The 21491-nt window shown below is 39.7% G+C and overlaps 1 protein-coding gene across 4 annotated transcripts in view; it reads left to right on the plus strand.

Moving 5' to 3' along the window:
- LINGO2 (leucine rich repeat and Ig domain containing 2) overlaps positions 1–21491 on the plus strand; it is a 1202771-nt gene that overhangs the window by 168264 nt on the left and 1013016 nt on the right. The window lies entirely within an intron of this gene.

The raw sequence follows: 21491 nt of genomic DNA on the forward strand, positions 1-21491 counted from the left end.
AGTCTTGTTTGGCGAGGTAAAGGGCAGAGCTATATGTTTTAAGCATAAACTTGAAGTGGAGGAAATCTGCAGGTGAGCGTGATTTTCTCCAGACACGTTCGGCACACCTAGAGCACCGCTGGAGAAATTGTGTCTGTGGCGTGTGCCAGGGTTGCTGCCTCCTATGTGGGACTTTACAAGTGGAGGGGGGAGCAACCTCATCCAATGCATTTTTGAGGGTTTCATTATAGTGACTGGTGGCCAGATTGGGACAGGAGATTGAAGAGATGGGGGACAGGGAGGACTGTAGAGTATCTGAGAGGTGCTGGGTGTCAATAGCACGCAAGTTCCTATATGTGTGATGGGTAGGGGTATCTTGTGAAGGGGAGAGGGCACTGATGGTGAGAGACAGAAGGTTATGATCAGAGAGCGGCAGAGAAGAGTTAGAAAATTTAGAGACTGTGAGGAGTCGATGGAAGACTAGATCAATCGTGTTACCATCTATATGTGTGGTGGAAGAAGAACATTGTGAGAGACCAAGAGAAGTGGTTAATGAGAGAAACTGTGAGGCAGCTGGGGAGTGAGGGGGGGCAATAGGGATGTTAAAGTCACCCATGATGAGGGTAGGAATGTCACTGGATAAAAAGTGGGGAAGCCAAGAAGCAAAGTGGTCCAAAAATTGGTAGGGTGAGCCAGGTGGATGGTAGATCACAGCTACACCTAAGGAGAGTGGGCGGAAAAGTCTGATAGCATGGACTTCAAATGAGGAGAATGTGAGTGAGGGGACCGGGGGAATGGACTGAAAAATGCACTGCGGTGACAGAAGTAATCCTACCCCACCACCCTGCCTATTATCAGGCCTAGAGGTATGTGAGAATTGTAGGCCACCATGAGACAAAGCATTTTGTAAATTGTAAATTATCATAGCTATGGGGTTTAGAGGATGGGGAGTCAAAATGAAAATGAAAAATTGTCTGTGGTGGAAAAGGGTTAACTAACCCCTTCTGTACAGTATTTGGTTGGTCTGTAAGGAAATTTGTGATTCTATTAATGCCATTCTACAATTAGGTGTGGTACAAAGGGCTAGATGGATGAAGGATTATAGATAATTTTTGGGATTTTATCACTGTTTTGTGCTTCAGAACAGCTATTTTTTCAATAACATTATACTGAACAGCTAGGTTAAGTATCTTCTCCCATTCCGTAGACTTCCTCTTATTGCCACCAATATTGTTTATTGTCCTTAGATACAACATATTCAGTGCAGTTACCAAATATGGAAAACAAAACTTCACATTTTCGTCTCAAATTCTAAAATTTGCCTTCCATTTATTTCAAGCTATGCTATATATTTCTAAAACCAAAATATCATTGTAATTAAGTCTTTGACATTTTAATGCATTGTCTTCATTCAGCACATTATATATCACTGAAACTAAATTCGCAGATAACAAATTCCATCCTGACAATTTCTTTCCTCCTGAGAATGGAACTGAACATTTGCTGGTAGGAAGGGTTGAGGCCAGCATTCTGCTGTGCCACTGATACTATTGTTGTCATTTATAGTGTAGTAACCTAGATCATTTTGTATTTCAGCACAATTGAAATATGCTGATTCCGTATTGACTAAGTTACCGCTAATTCATCATTTATAAGGTGCTTTCATTTTTATAGTTCTGTTCGCAAAATCACTGTCATAGACCTTTGTACTTTTCTCTACTTAGGTTCATTGTTATTGCAACCTTGTTGCCCTTGAAAGTAATTGGTGGTTTGTAATAGAACTTTACATTTCGATGAAATGAACATTGCACTTCTTGTTTTGAGTAAATCACTATGAGCTTCCATCTATCTATCTACACTCACCGGCCACTTTATTAGGTACAGCATGCTAGTAACGGGTTGGACCCCCTTTTGCCTTCAGAACTGCCTCAATTCTTCGTGGCATAGATTCAACAAGGTGCTGGAAGCATTCCTCAGAGATTTTGGTCCATATTGACATGATGGCATCACACAGTTGCCGCAGATTTGTCGGCTGCACATCCATGATGCGAATCTCCCGTTCCACCACATTCCAAAGATGCTCTATTGGATTGAGATCTGGTGACTGTGGAGGCCATTAGAGTACAGTGAACTCATTGTCATGTTCAAGAAACCAGTCTGAGTTTATTCCAGCTTTATGACATGGCGCATTATCCTGCTGAAAGTAGCCATCAGATGTTGGGTACATTGTGGTCATAAAGGGATGGACATGGTCAGCAACAATACTCAGGTAGGCTTTGGCGTTGCAACGATGCTCAATTGGTACCAAGGGGCCCAAAGAGTGCCAAGAAAATATTCCCCACACCATGACACCACCACCACCAGCCTGAACCGTTGATACAAGGCAGGATGGATCCATGCTTTCATGTTGTTGACGCCAAATTCTGACCCTACCATCCGAATGTCGCAGCAGAAATCGAGACTCATCAGACCAGGCAACGTTTTTCCAATCTTCAATTGTCCAATTTCGATGAGCTTGTGCAAATTGTAGCCTCAGTTTCCTGTTCTTAGCTGAAAGGAGTGGCACCCGGTGTGGTCTTCTGCTGCTGTAGCCCATCTGCCTCAAAGTTCGACGTACTGTGCGTTCAGAGATGCTCTTCTGGCTACCTTGGTTGTAACGGGTGGCTATTTGAGTCACTGTTGCCTTTCTATCAGCTCGAATCAGTCTGGCCATTCTCCTCTGACCTCTGGCATCAACAACGCATTTCCGCCCACAGAACTGCCGCTCACTGGATGTTTTTTCTTTTTCGGACCATTCTCTGTAAACCCTAGAGATGGTTGTGCGTGAAAATCCCAGTAGATCAGCAGTTTCTGAAATACTCAGACCAGCCCTTCTGGCACCAACAACCATGCCACGTTCAAAGGCCCTCAAATCACCTTTCTTCCCCATACTGATGCTCGGTTTGAACTGCAGGAGATTGTCTTGACCATGTCTACATGCCTAAATGCACTGAGTTGCCGCCATGTGATTGGCTGATTAGAAATTAAGTGTTAACGAGCAGTTGGACAGGTGTACCTAATAAAGTGGCCGGTGAGTCTATCTATCTATCTATCTATCTATCTCCTATCTATCTATCTATCTATCTATCTATCTATCTATCTATCTATCTATCTCCTATCTATCTATCTATCTATCTATCTATCTATCTATCTATCTTTATCTATCCAAACACAAGACATATGCAAATAAAAGTACAGTTATCTATGCATATGCATTTGAGGTTATTGCAGGGCATGTCTTATTAAACATCTCACATATAAAATCTCGCATACCCTGACAAGGCGGACTTATTCAGATGGGACCCTCTCTGTGGCATAGATTAGGCGGTGCTGCAATACCTAAAGTTGCCTTTTCATTTTGTATGGTAAGTGAGCAGTGTGGCTCCCAGCATGTAAACCTCACCAGGAACTGTGCTGTCCTGAAGAAGCTGATTTGCATTGCTCCAGGGTGCCAGAGCCTTGCAGATCTAATAATGATGACGTATCCTAATGATAGGCCGTCAATATTAGAAAGTGAATAAGCCATTAACATTAAAACCACTGGCTTTTGAAGTAAATAGCATCTCATGATAATGACATTGAGGTGGCAACAAGTGAATAGTTCTGGAAGCTAATGTGTTGGAAGCAGCAAATGTGTGGACATAAAGGTCTGAAGAAACTTGACAACAGATAAATTATGATGGTCAACTGGCTGGGTTGGAGGATCCCCAAACTAATAGATGTTAACAGGGATTCCAAGTATTCAGTGGTCAGTAAATGGCAGAAGTGGCTTAAAGAAGGACAATTGTTGAGCTGAAGACAGGGTCATAGGTGGCAAAGATTATTGATGCGGATGAAGAGCCGAGAGTAGTCCATCTGATCTAAAAAAAATTATGTTGGCTGTTGCATCAGGTGATAGGAGGAGTATGGTTCTGTCCTGTAACACTGAGTCTGGTGAGATCCTGTAACACTGAGTCTGGTGAGATTATATTGCTCCTGTTTTGTTCATGTGGCTGGAAGTAAGCCGCATGTATAGTTATGTTAAACTACTGTTTAGTTAGTGCTCAGACGAGCAGGTATTTTTTTATTTTTTTTTGCCGAAGTTAAGGCTGTGTTTTTTTTAATTTATTTTTCTGGTTTTTTTTGTAAATAAACCAGTTTGCTGCACATTTTGTGACCCCGTCTTGACTGTTTGGGTCCGCACAACTGTTTCTACCAAGCTAACTTCCCTACACATAGCACAAAACAAACCATTTCGATGGTACATAGTAAAAATTAGGTTTTATGAATACTGGTAGTTTAACAAGATGAACTACACAAATAAGCATTCACCGTATGGCAGATGTGTAGAAAACAGACATCTACTATTAAAACTGAGCAGAGGGAGTCTTGTGTGCCCAGTTTTCCAGTCCTGACTAGTAATTTTCTACATTTTATCCCATTTAGATTCAGTTTTCTTTAACTATATGGATAATGTACTCCTTAATTTACAGTATATTATACAAATATTAAAAGTGAGCAAGAAAATATGTGAGTATAAAATATAATCTAATACTCTTTAGAATATTATTTATAGTTTATGCTAGCATATTCTTTATAACAACCATTTAGGCTTCTCCACAGATGCTTGCAGATGCTTGTAAAGGGTTAGAGAAACTTTACGTCAACCACTGATATGAAGGTCTGGCATATCTGAAAATGTACAGTACTGTAATGTTCCAGAGCAAATAGGGTACAGAACCCTAGATAAAGAAACCAACTAGATATTTGTCGGTCAGTGGCTGACAGAGTTAGAAAAAAAGAAATCATTTACATGTGAAGGACTGCCCCTGCAGCGAGAGATCAGAAGTTTCTTTATAGCGCTCCATATATATATATATATATATATATATATATATATATATATATATATATATATATTATTTGCATGTACAGTACTGTCTGTGTCTTTATATGAAATATGCATAGATGTCCATGCAAAAGAATTGAGTTTACTTTTTTCTGGCCTTGTTCTTTATAATAAATAATCAGACCCCATATCTCAAAATTTCTATTGTTAGCAGCACATTAATATATAGAATAGTAATTATGACTGCTGATGCCATTTGAGGTAACGGTTTTTTTGAGAAAGTAAGTGCTGAAAACACCTGCAATATGATTTTTCATTGACTACAATTCTGCAATTGTCAAGACATTTACATTAGCAGTTCTATAGTTTAAACTCTAAAAAACAATGAGCTTTTGTACTGCGTTTCTGCTGAGATTTGCAATTGTACAGAACAGCCATTTTCTGGCACTTTGTTAATACATTTCCAAACTTAGAAACCACTGTATGCGGCTATGAAGTGTGCACAAAAGTTCTTGGTCTGTGAGTTCATAGATAACAAATATAAATATAGGGTACTAAACAGATACTCAATATCTAAAATTCTGCAGATGTAACAAACAGCATCAACAATCTAGTACAATTAATATTGGAAGAGAAGCCAGAAAAGATGGGAGTTGTGTTGCCTATACTAAAGAATATAAGGTTTAATTTTCTTAATCCTGAATAAAAATCCATCCAGTTCAAAATGTTCCCTGCCAAGTTGATCTAGAAAAAAACAAAAATGAAATCTTTCACTTTTAAAGGAAAAAAAATTCTTCCTGACTTATAGTATGAAAACCAGACTTGGTCCTAGTGGGAACAGTATAACCAATGATCTAGTAAATATAACCAGTACAGGTGGTGGGTGACAGAAGGATACTGTCTATGGCGAGCACCATTCTGGAGAACAACTCCCATCCCATGTATGAGACTATGAAAGCTGTTAGTGACCGACTGCTTCACCCCAAGTGTGAGAAGGAGTGCTATCAGAGATCCTTCCTCCCAACTCACCAACTCAGTCAGGCTGTATAATCAACATTAGGCTAAGTGAAGATCACTCCATACAGAGAACTAAATGATCCTGAGCCTTTCTTTTCTTTTAGTTGCTATGACTCCTGGTATCTTTTCTATCTGCTATGAGCTTGTATGTGTTCTTTCTTGTAATATATTACTATTAGAGATGAGCGAGTAGTGAAATATTCCAGATTCGATATTCGTTTCGAGTAGAGCCTCAATATTCGACTATTCGATCGAATATCGAATCCCATTATAATCTATGGGAAAAAATGCTAGTTTCAGGGGAAACCACTATTTGACTAAAGGAGAGTCACCAAGTCCACGAGTAGCAGGAGGAGAGTGTTTAGGAGGAGCAAAGTGCAGTTGAGGAGTGTTGAGGAGGAGTGCTATGCAGTTAAAGCGCACAGACCCCATAGACTATGGGCCAGTTCACATTAGTGCTTGCCTCCCATCCGGAAGGAGTCTGCATGAGGACCCCTCCGAACTGAATATCAGCGCAACTGCAAGCGCTGGACAGTTAAGCACATGGACCCCTAGCATATAATGGGCTCTGTGTGCTTGCCACGCACTGCCCGCATGAATCATTCATGCAAACACGCAGAGATCATTATATGCTATGGGGTCCATGTGCTTAACTGTCCAGCGCTTGCAGTTGCGCTGATATTCAGTTTTTTTTTTTTTTTTTGGGGGGGGTCCTCCTGCGGAATCCTGCCGGATGGAAGGCAAGCGCTAGTGTGAACCGGCCCTTACTCGTCCTGCAGAACCAGCATTGATTGGTCGAATGCTATACACTGTATAACATTCAGCCAATCAATGCTGGTTCTGCAGCAGGCTCGTCTTTGCTAGTCGGGAGAGCTGGCAGTTTGCGGTTACGCAGGAGCTGACTTTTTCTCATAGGAATGCATTGACCAGCTTTGATTGCCCGAATGCTATAAAGTGTACATCATTTGGCCAATCAACACTGGTTCTGCCGGAGGCTCGTCTGTGACGAGGCAGAGTCTAAGATTGGACCACAATGAAGACTGCTGTGGTCCGATCTTAGACTCCACCTCCTCACAGATGAGCCTCCGGCAGAACCAGCTTTGATTGTCCGAATGCTGTACACTGTATAGCATTCGGCCAATCAACGCTGGTTCTGAATTGAATCTTTACTGCGAATAGCGAGTAGTATTCAATTGAGTACGAGTATTTTGAATACCGTAGTATTCGGTCGAATACCTACTTGATCGAATACTACTCGCTCATCTCTAATTACTATACTTTCCATGCTGCTGTAACACACTGAATTTCCCCATGGTGGGACTATTAAATGATTATCTTATCTTATTAAACTGAAGGGGGAAAGTCAAACTTCTTTAATTTATTTATTTTTTCAATTCATTCACTGTGACAGCTTTTTATAAAGGCGAGTTACATAGTCTTACTGCTGTCACAGTAAAGAATCATCTCTCTATTAAATCAGAAACCTTATTTCTTCTGCATGTAGAAATATAGTTACAGCCCAAAGTGTAAGATTATAAATATATGTATTGACTAATATTTTTACACCTAGCCATCTTCATTGTTTGATTTAGTTTTTCATGTTTAATTCTGTAGAGTAATTAAAAAACAATGGTATAAAAATTCCATGAATCATCCTCAATGTATTATTATTCCTTGTTTTTGCTGTTCATACTATTGGTTTTGTTAGTATTATTTTTCACTTCTTTTGTGAGCACACGCCATTGCTAAATCCAACTTTTTAGAGCCAACTACTTTACAGGAATTATATCTGTTAAAAATTGTTGTATATCACCTCGGAAGGTCATGGTTGGAACCAAATAGCGTTTTCATTATCTAGGCAAAAGAATCTAAGAATAAAGCATGTATTTTCTACTTCATAGCAGGATACTTTGGAAATTGCGAGAACGTACATAATATGTTTACATGCCCAAAGCTATTTGACTGTCACCTTTCCTACAGGAACATACTTCCTCCTTTTATGCTTTTGTTCATAAGATGAAAGATTGACTCCCATAATGTTTCTACATAGTAATTTAAAGCAGCATGCAAACTTTGGGTCTCTCTAGGGTATGCATGCTTCTGTAAAATGTGTTTGGCAGTGTTCAGCTAAGTTGATTGTAACAGTGATCCTCTAAGGACTTATTTTGAGTCTTTTGCTCCAGCATTGGATTCATCCTGTGTGGGCACTCACAAGGCATGTCTGGCAGCTGCAAGACCCAGGTGCCAAGCTTTGCAATGTTTTTCATACTGCAATAGCATCTGGGTCCTTGGCTAGATTCCTTAATGATCTGTAAGAACTCTTGTTTAGCTATGATGCAGTAAGCAGTAATGGCATTCCACTAGATAAATGCTTTATTGAAAGGACTTGTATTTTTATGATGTTCAGTATCGCTTTGCAATTTCAAGGTTCTAAAAGCTTTGAACATCACATCTTGCATGAACTTGGATATAAAACATATTCAGCCAAGTTAACATCCAAATCCAATTCCCTGATTATTTTGTTTGCACATTTGTTCCCATTCCATATTTTAAAAGGAAAAGTTATCCCTGTCTTTTAAAATATGTATATGTTTTCTGTTTTTATTTTCAGATTGTTTACTATAGGTTACATTCATTTTAGGCTTTAAAAAGTTTTGGTTGAGCTAGAGAAAAAAATGTAATGTAATGCTTAAACTGATATACATCTAAAAACAGGTTTCCAATCAGGTCTATGTGAAACCCATTCAGAGATTCCCAGATGACATCAACAGCAAAAAATATCAACTTTAAAGTAGTCATTTGTTTTTTGTAGAAAGTTGTACCATAACTTTAGTAACAGTATAGCGTATATATGTTCACATGTATCAAGTATTAAATATCTTTTCAGAATATATGTTAGAGGGGTATCCTGGGTATCCTATATCAATGGGATAAGGGCTGATTGATTAGTGGGGTTCAACTGTTACAGCTTCTAACAATCATTAAATGGGGGTTCAATGGGCTAGTATGAATGAAGTGGCAAATCACATGAGACTGCCTAATATAAGCAAGCTCTATACTCAGATTCTTGTTGGCTTAGTTTTCAAGTTGTCTTCTTTGTTCCTCAAGGATTACTATGCTATATACTGATGTATCCTTTTCGCTTATACTGTCTGATAGATAGCAGGCCTATATTACCTGCTTTCCATTGGTCTAAGACTTTCCTATGATTGATAGTAGTGAACTTAGCTATGGCTTATAAGGTTACTTGGAATGTGAAAGGACCGACTGTCATTGACAAGTTGTTTGGTGATCCCTTAGTCATATGGTAGTCTCGATATTTCACTTTTCATATAAGTTTACATAATCTTTCCAGTAACTTCTATGACATTGATTTTCTTTTATTTCTTATTTGTGCATATACTCAATGATATCTGCTCCTGTGAGTTGAGCACACCTTATTATGTCCTCTAGGATCTCTCAGATGCCCACAAACAGTAAGTACTTCCACTACACATACTCTGGTAAAATTCTATTATCCTACTACGAATCATATTTCCTGGTTATTGAAGACTCTAGATAATGTCAGCCTTTTTGGAGAAGGGTTGGTGATACCTGGAGGAGACCTTAATGTTTTTCTTAATCCACTTCTTCATATGTCTTCTGGGAAAACCCACCTATATGAGGTGGCACTTCGAAAACTACTCACCGAATTACAAGACCTTCAGCTGCTATGTGTGACATATGCATTTACCCTCCACAGAGGACTTCACCTTTTTCACTAACCATAGACAGCCTTTACAGAGATTGGACTACATACTTGTATCCAGATCATTACTATATTCTGCCACAAAACCACTTATATGATCGATTACCATTTCCGACCATGCTCCTGTTTCGGTTCTGATCTCATTCACCCCTGTGCTGCTCCCTGAGTATACCTGGAGACTCAATGAAGTAGGACTAGATAATGATGGCTTGCGTTCTGAAGTCTTAAACATCTTCAAGAGTACTTTCAAATAAATACAACCTCTGACCTAAATCTCACAATCAAATGAGAAGTATATAAGCACATAAGAGGAATCCTCATCGGCACTAGTCTGAAGATGTCAATCCAGGCCAAAGTGGATAAGATCCTGAATCAGATAGCCCTGCTGCAGTATCTCTACAAGAGAGAAATACAGACTATACAGGAGGAACTAAGAGATATCTTAAATGCAAGAGCAGCTAGACATCCTCTATCATCACAAATTATGTGCTAATGGAAACAAAGGAGGAAAGAGTATGTCCTCTTTGATAAAAAAAAAAAAAAGCCAGAACTCTCTATGGTCCTTTCTTGCCCCGCTTCATCAACCACAGCACACACCACAACAAGCAATCCAAATAATGAGCTTTATCACAGAAGGTGAACTACGGAAGACAATTCTCAGTTTCCTACCAGACAATAGTCCAGGTCTGGATGGTTTTCCAGTTAAACACTACAAATTGTTTATGTCAACCCTGCTTGTGCAACTGTAACAATCACTGAACGGTCTTCTCCATAAAGCAGCACTCACAAAACAAGCCCAGGAAGCCTATATTCCACACATAGCCAAGGAGGGAAAATATCTCACCTTCTATAGCAGTTTTAGACTGATTTCACTATTAAATTTGGGTACTAAGTTCTGATCCAAACTGCTAGCCCTTAGACTGCAGCCCCTACTCCCCTCTGTCATCCATGAGGAACAGACTGGTTTTTTGAAGTCGAGGAAAGATAGAGAATGAGATAATTCCATAAAACTTTTTCATGCAATTGCTTACACAGAGACCTCCAAAACTCCCTTAGATCTTCTCAGAATTAGCACTTTTTGGTAGCTGCCCTTCAAAAATTCAGCAATTTACAGTCTTTCAATTTTGGCTATTATGACACTATACTCAGACCCTCACACCAAACTAAAGATCAACAGCACTCTCTCACCAGCTTTCTCAATCACTAACGACATTGGAAGGGTCGCCCACTCTTTCTGGCTCTTTTCACCTTATATCTGGAACCCTTATTTCAAGCAGCTCAACAGTACTGTTCACTCTGTGGTATTCGCTGATCACATCTTATTTATTATTGCTAACCCTGAACGAGGTCTATGGAGACTCAAGGAGTTGATGGATCAATATGGTACACACTGCTATAAAGTAAATGCGAGCAAGTCCGACAATTTACAAATAGTACACAGAGTTTGAGAAGCTCATAGCCACAAAGACTCCTTCCTCAATGCAAATTTTAATTCTCATATGGACTTTTGTTCAGATCATACAAGTTGGCAAAAGGACCTGCAGTTAATGCTGAATTATGAAGACCTGTAAAATGTTCTCACGCATTCCCACGGCTTCTCATCTTGCGATCGCCTGCTGGAGAACCACTTTTAAACTCTTGTCGCAATGGTACAGGACCCCAGAATGGCTTTACTTTTATCGTCTTGCTCAATTGGGTCTTTGCTGGAGATGCAGAAAGGCGACAGGCATGCTTTTACACATATAGTGGTCAGGTCCTTCCATCTCTACAGGAAAGGCCTAGAAGAAGAGTTCCATAAAATAGGCTTTTCTTCCTTCGGATATGCTGGTCTTTGCTAGAGCACTCACACCACTTCCAAAAACCTCACAGCATCATATGTACCAATTACTTGCAGCTGCAAAGGCTTTGATCCCACCACTTTGGATGCAACAGACTGTGCTGTCAATTGAATAGTGGAAGAATAAAGTGAAAAAAATCTCTAGATTCAAGGAACTCAAAGCTGGATACATAGCTCACACACCCGTTTTCTGAAAGTCTGGAACCCCTGGCTTAGTGCAAGATGATTAAGTCCCCAAGTATTTTCTTTATAGCTCTTAATGTTGTGTGCCCCACCCTACTGAGCATTGGAGAAATTATATCTCATCTCTCTCTCTTTCGTTTCTGCCCCTCTCTCCGCTCTTCTTCCTACTAACATTCCTCTCCTTACCCCACACTTTTTCTATTTCTCCTTCTCCTTTCTCTTCTTCTTCTTCTCTTTCCCCCTCCTCTCTTTCCTCCCTGCCCTAGCTCCCTATAAGATCATTATTCATAAAATATTAAAACAGTTTATTGACCTTTAGATCTAATGTACATGTCGTACTTTCTATCAGTGTACATCCATTTCTGATATTCTATGTACTTATGTTTCTTTTTTCCTCTGTTCAATAAACTCTGAATGAAAAAAAAGAAAAAGATAAATGGAGCTGCAGCGCATATTGTATAAACAATTATGGGAAATTTCTAAATATAGATATTTCCCTTTACTTTCTTTACTTACAGCACTGCCATTAAGGTATTTTGCATAATATATTCCTTTTCCATGTTAAATAACTTTCTTTTATGGCTCCCTCATGACTTCGCCTGCTTATTGTTGGTGTCAATGATCCAACTATATTCAGCATATTGTTGCCATCGATGGTTAGCCTACTCCGGCGTTTTACCAGCTTTCAAGCTGGCTTGGTGCTGAACTGGTTCCTTGCACTGTGCCCGTGATTGTTTCGGCATCTCAGCAGTTTACTGGGATGCAATATAATGAGCGTGTTGTTGGCGTCGATGATCTGCCTGCTCAACGTTTCGGCAACTCTCAAACTGGCCTGCCACTGAACTTGTTCCTCACACAGTGCCTGAGATTGTTCCGGCTTTTTAGCACCTCATCAGGATGAAATATAATGAGTGTGCTGTTGGCGTCGATGATCCGCCTGCTCCAGCATTTCGGCTGCTCTAAGTGCCACTTGACGGCTAGCTTGCTCAATCCTCCTCAGGATTGAGTAAATCCTGCATTAGTATAAAACATGCAAGGTAAGTGCAGGATTCAAGGAGGTGGAGCATGAATTTTGATGTTCTTTGTGTTAGGTACTGCCTTTACAGACTCTGCTCTTAGCCGACCCACAGTAAATCTACTTTTATCCTTCTCAGCTGTTAGCACAGTGCAGTGCCAGCTTCTAGCGGATGAGAAAAGTTATACAAGACGGAATATTCTTCAACTGATTATCTGGGAATAGACATGGATAAACATGGCTATGCTCTTCTACCAACATATTGTTCTATTACAAACACATGCATGCTCAGCTTTTCATAAACTGGAGGATAGGCACTTGAAATGTAATTGCCCAGTCATTTTCCCAAATCTGCCTTCAGGGGACAGTTGTGAGGTACCGTACAAGACTGTTGGTATTGTTTATATGGCCACCTGAAGGGGAAGTAGTGTGATTACTACACTTTTCTCTTAAAGAGGACCTTTCATCAGATTGGGCACAGGCAGTTCTATACACTGCTGGAAAGCTGACAGTGCGCTGAATTCAGCGCACTGTCGGCTTTCCCGTTCTGTGCCTCGGGTAAAATGCTATTGGTCCCATTACCGTAGCGCTTTACAATCAGAAGGGCGTTTCTGACAGTGAGCCAGGGACGCCCTTCTTCCCAGCAATGCCTATCGCGTTGTACTGTGGAGCGGAGAGAAACGCACCGTCCCCTCCTGATAATACTCGTCTATGGACGAGCACTGTGAGCAGAGGGAGGGGGCGTTCCTCCCTGCTCACACTCTACAGCGCGATAGGCGCTGCTGTGGAGAAGGACGTTCCTGACTGACTGTCAGGAACGCCCTTCTGACTGTAAAGCGAAACGATAGCACTTTACCCGGGGCACAGATCGGGAAAGCCGATGAATTCAGTGCGCTGAATTCAGATTTGGCTTTCCAGCAGTATATAGAACTGCCTGTGCCCAATCTGATGAAAGGTCCTCTTTAACTACATTTTATATAAACCTTTTTGTGATGTACAGTAAATAAAGGTCTTAATATTTAAAACAGCATTGCGATATACAATCCTGATAATGATGTAAAATATATTTTTAATCTCAACCTTTTGCTTATGTGGATTGAAGCTAGAAGATAGATTTATAAGCCCTGATTCACATCTGCGTTTGGGCCATTCAGTTCCCCTCTCCACAAAAATGCAAGCAGCATTTCTCTCTCCGCATTTTTTGTGCGGAAACCACACGGACCCCATTATGGTCTATGGGGTTTGCGGCTTTCCTACGGTTTCCTAGGGTAACTGATTTTTTAATGCAGATTAGGTTTCCATTCGGGGGGTTCCCAACTGGACTTCTGGAACGGAAACCCAGTGCAGATGTGAACTGGGCCTTAGACTGTGGAAGTCATTAAGTTAGATACAAATTCTGAAAGATGTGAGAAGATGCTATTTCTTTCATCTTTCATCATTTTCATGCAGTCATGGACTGATTTGTCTTTTAATATTTATGATTTAAGACATGTTGATTTAACTGCAAATTACAGTCTGGAAGAAGAACAAATTTATGTTATATGCACAAAAAAAAAAAATGTTATGCTTATCAAAACATGCACTACAATATACTACTGAGAAATAATGTAAAGGGAACTTCTGTGATTTTTCCTTGGTAGACTATTCTTCATCTACTTATCTACTTACTTTTGCTATTGGTTGGGTACTTACCAATTAGTAGAAATAAATGATAGCAATGGTTTTCTACAGTACCTAAAACTGCAACATCTATAGGCACATGTGTTTGTGTTTTATATTGTAACTTCAATATTCAAGTGAATTATCAATGACACAAAGATGGCCTCTCCTAAGGATAAAACATCAATGTAAAATCCCTAAATACCTAAATAATCCTCCCCAGTCTATATGTGCATCTAGAGTTTTGGTATATTTAATTGATTTATTGCCTCATTCTTCCTACTAGCAGCCTCCTATCTACAAACATAGCAGTGTTAAAAGTGGGAAAACTTATTGACTCGAGTATAAGCCGAGGGGGGGGGGGGGGGGGGATGCAGCAGCTACTGGAAAATTTCAAAAATTAAAATGGTCGGAGTTTTTGGGTGCAGTAGTTGCTGGGTGCTGGGAAAGGGGAGGGGGTGTTTTGGTTGTCTGTCTGCCCCTTCCCTGAGCTTGAGGACTGTTTTTTCTTCCCCCACTTGGAATTCAGCCTGGCTGAATATAGGGTATGTGCAGTGTTCCTACTAACCCCTTCCCAACGGAACAGGAGCACTGCAGATACCCTATATTCAGTAGACACAGGGACACCTAATGCGTATGTGTTTCACAGTCATTTTCTACTTTTATGTGTATTCTACGGAAAGGAGTGATTTAGAACTTCTATTTTTTTTATATATTTTAATTTTATTTTTATTTTTCTCACCATTTTATGGGAGATTCTATACATTAATATTGTGGCTGGTCATAGACCCCCACTCCTAAAAAAAATATATATATATATTTTTTTTTTTTTTGCTGACTTGAGTATAAGCTGAGGGGGACTTTTTCAGCACAAAAACTGGGCTGAAAAATTTGGCTTATACTCGAGTATATACGGTAATTTATTTAATGCGATGTATTACAAAGTTTAATACATTAACCTAGACTATTCATTTATTCTCTTTATTACTGGAGGTACACTTTAACAAAACAATGTACAACATAGACATAAGTAAGACATCATGTTCCTTTTCCCTCTGCCATTTCTTTTTTCAATATACCACTCTTCAAAAGTATATATATATATATATATATATATATATTTTTTTTTTTTTTTTTTTTTTTTTTTTTTTGTTCACATATGGGAGGTTTTATCATGAATAGATATTGTGAAACTATTTTTCTGGCTTGTTGATGCATAATGACTTGATGGTGCATAATGGTTCATAATTATGAGCTTCAATTTGTGTTCCATAATTTTTGGTGCATTTTTTAATGCCACGTTAGAAGTAGATTACACTTGTGTAGAAGTTACTTACACTGAATTAGGCCTGTACCTATGCACCATCTAAACCATCACCACTTTTCGAATGAGTTTTGAAAAAAGGAGCATTAAGTACAAAATATTTTTGAGGCCTTTTTTCCCCTGCTGAACAAATTGTACTTTCTCTCAGTACGATTTAATATTCCTTACAATGTATATTTCAAAACCTTTTAAAATGTATTAAAAAAAATTCTTGCATCATCATATTCCACCTCCTTAATTTTTTTTTAAATTGGCATATATTTTAGTGCACACAGTTTTTGGTGCTGATTTTGATGTCTTTGTTCCTAAAAGATGCTGTTGCTAAAAGCCTCAATATGACTACAGTGAATTTGCTATTTACTAATTTATAGCTATATAAATCAATAACAACTTTGTCAATTTCTACTATTAGCAATTATCATTGTACATTGTATCATTTTGGAAATCGCAACATGTCAATTATAATTACAGAAACAGCGACAGTTTCCCTATCTGTATAATCGAGCCAGAAAGTCCACAAAGGAAACCTCTACAGACTTTTCTGCAAAAAACACTGAGTGAAAAACCGCAATGTGTTTCTGCCACAGTGCTTTTTCGCTGTGGCCTGTTAAATGGGGCCTTAGTCTAAAGGGTTTATATTATAATTTTTTATTGTGTTACTAGCTTTTGCTTTTCTTTTTTCTAAAAACTGAACTGAACTAGGTCATAGAAACAAGCTGTCATAACGTGAGCTATGCAAGGCAATGGAGGTGAAATAAAAACAAAACACAAATTGACTGGTTTATTTAGTAGGTAACTCATTGTGCATAAACTGTTTTTGCAATGCTTTTAAGGTCAGAAAACGGTTCATTAAACGTGTGAGTTTGTTAAATTGTATCAGTAGATAGCTTATGTTTTCCATTTTGCGGGTTACCTTGCTAGGATAAATTGGAAAAGCCACCTTGGACCCAATTATTAAGGAAACAGAAGTGGAAAAAGAGCATTTGTAATGATTAGAAAATGTTGCTGTCTACCAACCAGTGTACATCAGCAATATTCCATGTGTACTGTGCCCTGTCTTTGTGTATGTGCAAGTACCAGCAATCTTTTTGAAATATATATTTCAGTAAATCTAATGTACTTTGCACTTTAATAGCAAGTTACTCTGTAGCTCTCCAAGCCATGCTGAGAATTGCAATTTTCTGCCTTCCATTCATAGTATTGGTGGTTTCAAATAATCTGTGTCCATGGCCCATGGCGAGCACTATACTATTCAAGCCATTTATAAATGTTCAGAGATAAGAGAGACCCCACATAAATTACTTTTCTTTTTCCTCTGGAAAAATAGCACAGTTGTTAAACACATAAATATTTATTACAGATGACCAAATCTACAAAAGTTCTGTTCTCTAAACTACTTGACTTTCTCTGATGTTTCTGTTGAAATAATGAATACTGTATATAAACTTTTACACTCTATACTAAAATTATATACATAGGTGTCTAAAAAATATATATATATATATATATATATATATATAGAGAGAGAGAGAGAGAGAGAAAGAGAGAGAGAGAAAGAGAGAGAGAGAGAGAGAGAGAGAGAGAGAGAGAGAGAGAGTCGTAAGAGCTTAAATGTTTTTCACACAGCTCATTGCTACAACTGTGAACTCTGATGAAAATAAAGCAAATAAAACCAAATTGTAAAAGAATTGCTGGAAAAGCAATTCCCCATTAGCTGCTGGTGAACCTTGGGAGAAAGGGAATGACAAGACAGTGAGTCCTAAGCTGAATCCTCCACTGTCCCTGCCTTCTTGCCTCACTGCCCTAGGCAACAGAAGACAACTGGGCGACAGTCCCTTCTTAGATATAAGTGATAACACATAACGCAGACAAGACAAACGACAAAAAAAAAGGGATATCAGCTAGCCAAGAGGTCAATATCAGTTGAGGAATCCAGTACAGAATCAAAATCCAAGAGAATAGTCACAAAAAAAAGCCAGAGACCAGAAATATGTATAGAGATTACAAACAGAGAAAGCCAGCATGCACAAAAAGCAAATAACAAGCGCCAAGGTGAATGTGAAGCATCAATAAATAGAAGAACCCACCCAAGACTTGATAGGAAGATAGGCTGTCAGTCACACAGGTAACTATTAGAGGAGCAGAGTGAAAACAAGGTGATGGGTGTGGTGGAAAATCAATTACAAAGGTGAGGGAATAGGACAGTGTTCAAACAATGCAAGAAGAACCTAAGCAAGGAAACATAGCCAGATGCGTCTCCTGCAACACAGCATGCGGCTGGAGGATGACACCGAAGCCCAAATGGGCAAGAATGTTACACAAATAAGAGCAATTCTACACCCGTCTTAATAAAGGCCCCAACTGGGGAACAACAGATTTATGAAGAGGCTGCGGTATCTTCATAAATCAGTCAGATGTCCCTGCACCAGAATGGAAAGTAGAGAGATTTGATAACTCTACCTTGCTCTGTCTTGCTGTATGACCCACATTCTCTTATGATTCAGCTCATCAATAGACATATACATTTTCTTTCAGAATTTTAGAACTTTCAGAACTCATTGTTTAAAAAGTGAGACAACCTGTCCTGACCCAGATGCAGCAAAAAAGAACCAAACCATTATAATACCATCTGAGTTTCACAGGTGACATGAGGTTTTCATGCTGGCATGCAGTGTCTTCCTTTCTCCAAACATAATACTTCTTATTCAAACCAAAAAGTGCTAATTTGGTGTCATGTGTCGACAAAAAATAGTTCCAATTGTTTTATGGCTGGTCCAGATAATCTTTAGCATCTGCAGGTGGGCAGCAATGTACTTTTTGCACATTATTGCTCTTGGCGTGACCTTCATTGATTGACCATTCATTGAGAAAGTAGAAATGGTCTTGGAATTTCCTCCATTTGTACATAATGACTGTAGACTGGTGGAGTGTAAACTCTTTAGAATGGTTTTATAACATTTTCCCATGAACATCAGTTTGTACCATGATACACATCTACAAACATATGTTGTGAAATTCAGACTGAACAGATCCCTGTTATTTCATTAAAACAGATCACACATTAACACCTGTTTGTCACCTCATTGATTAAAATCACCTGGCGTTAATTTCTCCTTTACATTATCTGCCAATCCTAAAGGTTCACATACTTTTGTCACTCACAAATTATGTGAATGTGATTTTGGTTCATTTTCTTCTACAAATAAATGACTGAGTAATATTTAGAATTTTTTTTATTTAGTTCTCTTTATCTTCTTATAGGTAAATTTATGGAAAAATATAGAAAATTCTGATGGATTCTCAAACGTTCAAGCACCACCATAGCAACTTTATATACCTTTTTTAGCATATGAAAAATCCCGCACTTGCTTGAGGAAACCAACACAAGGCAAATGTCCCATTATATTGAGCAGTAATACTAATTGTATTTCTCTATTTCCACTACCGCAGGGTATCTTACTTTACTGCAATACTGTAAACCATTTTACACTATTTCTGAAGACTAGAGATGAGTGAACAGTGAACTTTTCGATATTCGATTTGAATAGCCCCTCAATATTCGACTATTCAAACAATTATCAAATCCCATTACAGTCTATGGGGAAAAAAATTCGTTTCAGGGGAAACCACTATTCGACTAAAAGAAGAGGGTCACCAAGTCCACTATGACACCTCAGCAAATGATGACAACACCTATGGAATGCAACTGGGACAGCAGGGGAAGCATGCCTGGGGGCATCTAACAAGCCCAAGTCACAGTTTTACCCCACCATCACAGTCTATCAACTACACACTTTCTACACTCAATACAATCTCTATGGAAACTCAAAAAATACCTGGAAACCATCTTCCCAATTGTATGGACAGAAACCCAAATTTTAAGCTAAAGAAACAATAGCATGCACTCATCACAATCCCTGACTTGATAGCTGCATTAAGCAGAGTACCACACTGAACAGGACCGATCACCAGGAACAGGTGTTACAACGGCTAGCGGATAATGCTTACAGCTCCTTATCCACCAGCCAGTCAGCCACTACTTCAAGTCCTCTTCCTTGCCAAGAGTCTGGTCCTCCTTCCTCCCAACATGCCCAATCTTCCCAGCACAGTCATCCCACATTTCCCCCCTCCCAGGAGATGTTTTCAGTTCCTTTAACTGTCCCTCACTCTGTCCAACCACGTCACCAATCCCAGGAGCTACCAGACGACTTTGTGTGCCCTGATGCCCAAACACTGGAGCATCCGCCATCTCCGGGTGATTTCGTTGTTGTGGACCAGCAACCCGTCCTCAGTGACACCAGTGCTGGCGCAGTGCAGTCCAGACCACCAGCCAGGTCACCTCCACATCTGCCTCTGACACTTTGGGAAGTTCACCCTCATCCTCCCCTTTTCTTGCCACTTCTCCTTTTGCCTGCACCATCATGCGCCTCTTCCCAGCAACTCCCCATCTCCCAGGCCTTTCAACACCGGCAGAAGTCATGTCATCTTCGCACCGTTGGCTGACGGAGGAAGACAAGGGGGAAGAAGTGGCATTTCATGACACTGTCCCACCCGAGGCTTGAGGGGAAGTTCAGTGCATCCCATTGCTTCAGCACGGATGGTGTGAAGGGGAGTGGAAAATGGAGGAAATGGAGAGGGACCCTTCCAGTTAGGGGCAGCAAAGTCATGCAAAGTAACACTCTGGCACACATGGCTGACTTCATGTTGGGTTGCTTTTCAAGAGACAAAGGCATAGTTCACATCATGAAGAGCAAACAATACTGGATTTTTGCAATCCTCAACCCCCGATATAACAAAAAAATCTCATCCTACGTTCTGGTAGGGGAGAGGAAAAATTGCATAAATGATTGCCACAAGCAACTGGTGCAGAATATGATGGAAATGTTTCCGTAAACTCTCGCTGGCGGCAGAGAGGAGATTTCCTCCAAGAGGCTAACAACTACAGAACTGTCCTCTCCGATCCCTCTGCGCCTTACACGTATTGGGTGTAGAAGTTGGACCTGTGGCCCTTGGGGTGAGTGGAGGCCTCCCCCCGCTGAGGTTTGGGTGAGTTTGGTGAGGGGGTGCAAGTACGCCCCGCAGTTAGCATTTTTGGTGGCATAGAGTATACACCATGAACCCCAACTGTCACTTGCAGAGCCACTCTACTTGTAACTGCATGATAGAACCTGCGTGTCTATGTTCTCTTGAGTTAAAGACAGATTGGGGCCCCTGCATTTTAAGTTTATGCCTTATTCTTTTGCTTCAGCCCATAAACAGAGATATTATTTTGTGCCCATTGGTGTCAATTCAGCCGTGCCACCCCCAGGATTAATTCTTTTATCTGTCTTTTGGAGTTGTCACTTGCCCCAGCAGCATATACAGTGTCTGGCCCACCAATCATCTTCAGCCCATAAACAGAGATGTTATTTTATATTTAGTTGTATACCACTTTTATTTGGGAGTGGAATACAACTAGGATAGCTGAATTGAGCGTGTATTTTGCTGTATACTACTTGTTTGGGAGTGGAATACAACCAGGAAAGCTGTATTGAGTGAATATTTAGCTGTATACCACTTTTATTTGGGAGTGGAATGCAACCTAGAAAGCTGGATTGAGCGTCTATTTAGCTGTATACCACTTTTATTTGGGAGTGTAATACAACCAGGAAAGCTGGATTCAGCATATATATACTATACACAGATTTGTTGTATACAACTTCGGTTTCTTTGGGAGATAGACTGAGCTTTATATCTCCTTTTGCTGCAGTATAGCTCTGAAAAGAGCTGTTGTGTTCTTCAGATTTCCTGCCTAACAGAACCTACAATTCTATCTAACCCTCAGCAGATGTCTCTCCCTATCTCTCCAAACAGCAAATGACA

Source organism: Leptodactylus fuscus, chromosome 1 (assembly GCF_031893055.1).
Source record: "Leptodactylus fuscus isolate aLepFus1 chromosome 1, aLepFus1.hap2, whole genome shotgun sequence".
NCBI lineage: Eukaryota > Metazoa > Chordata > Amphibia > Anura > Leptodactylidae > Leptodactylus > Leptodactylus fuscus.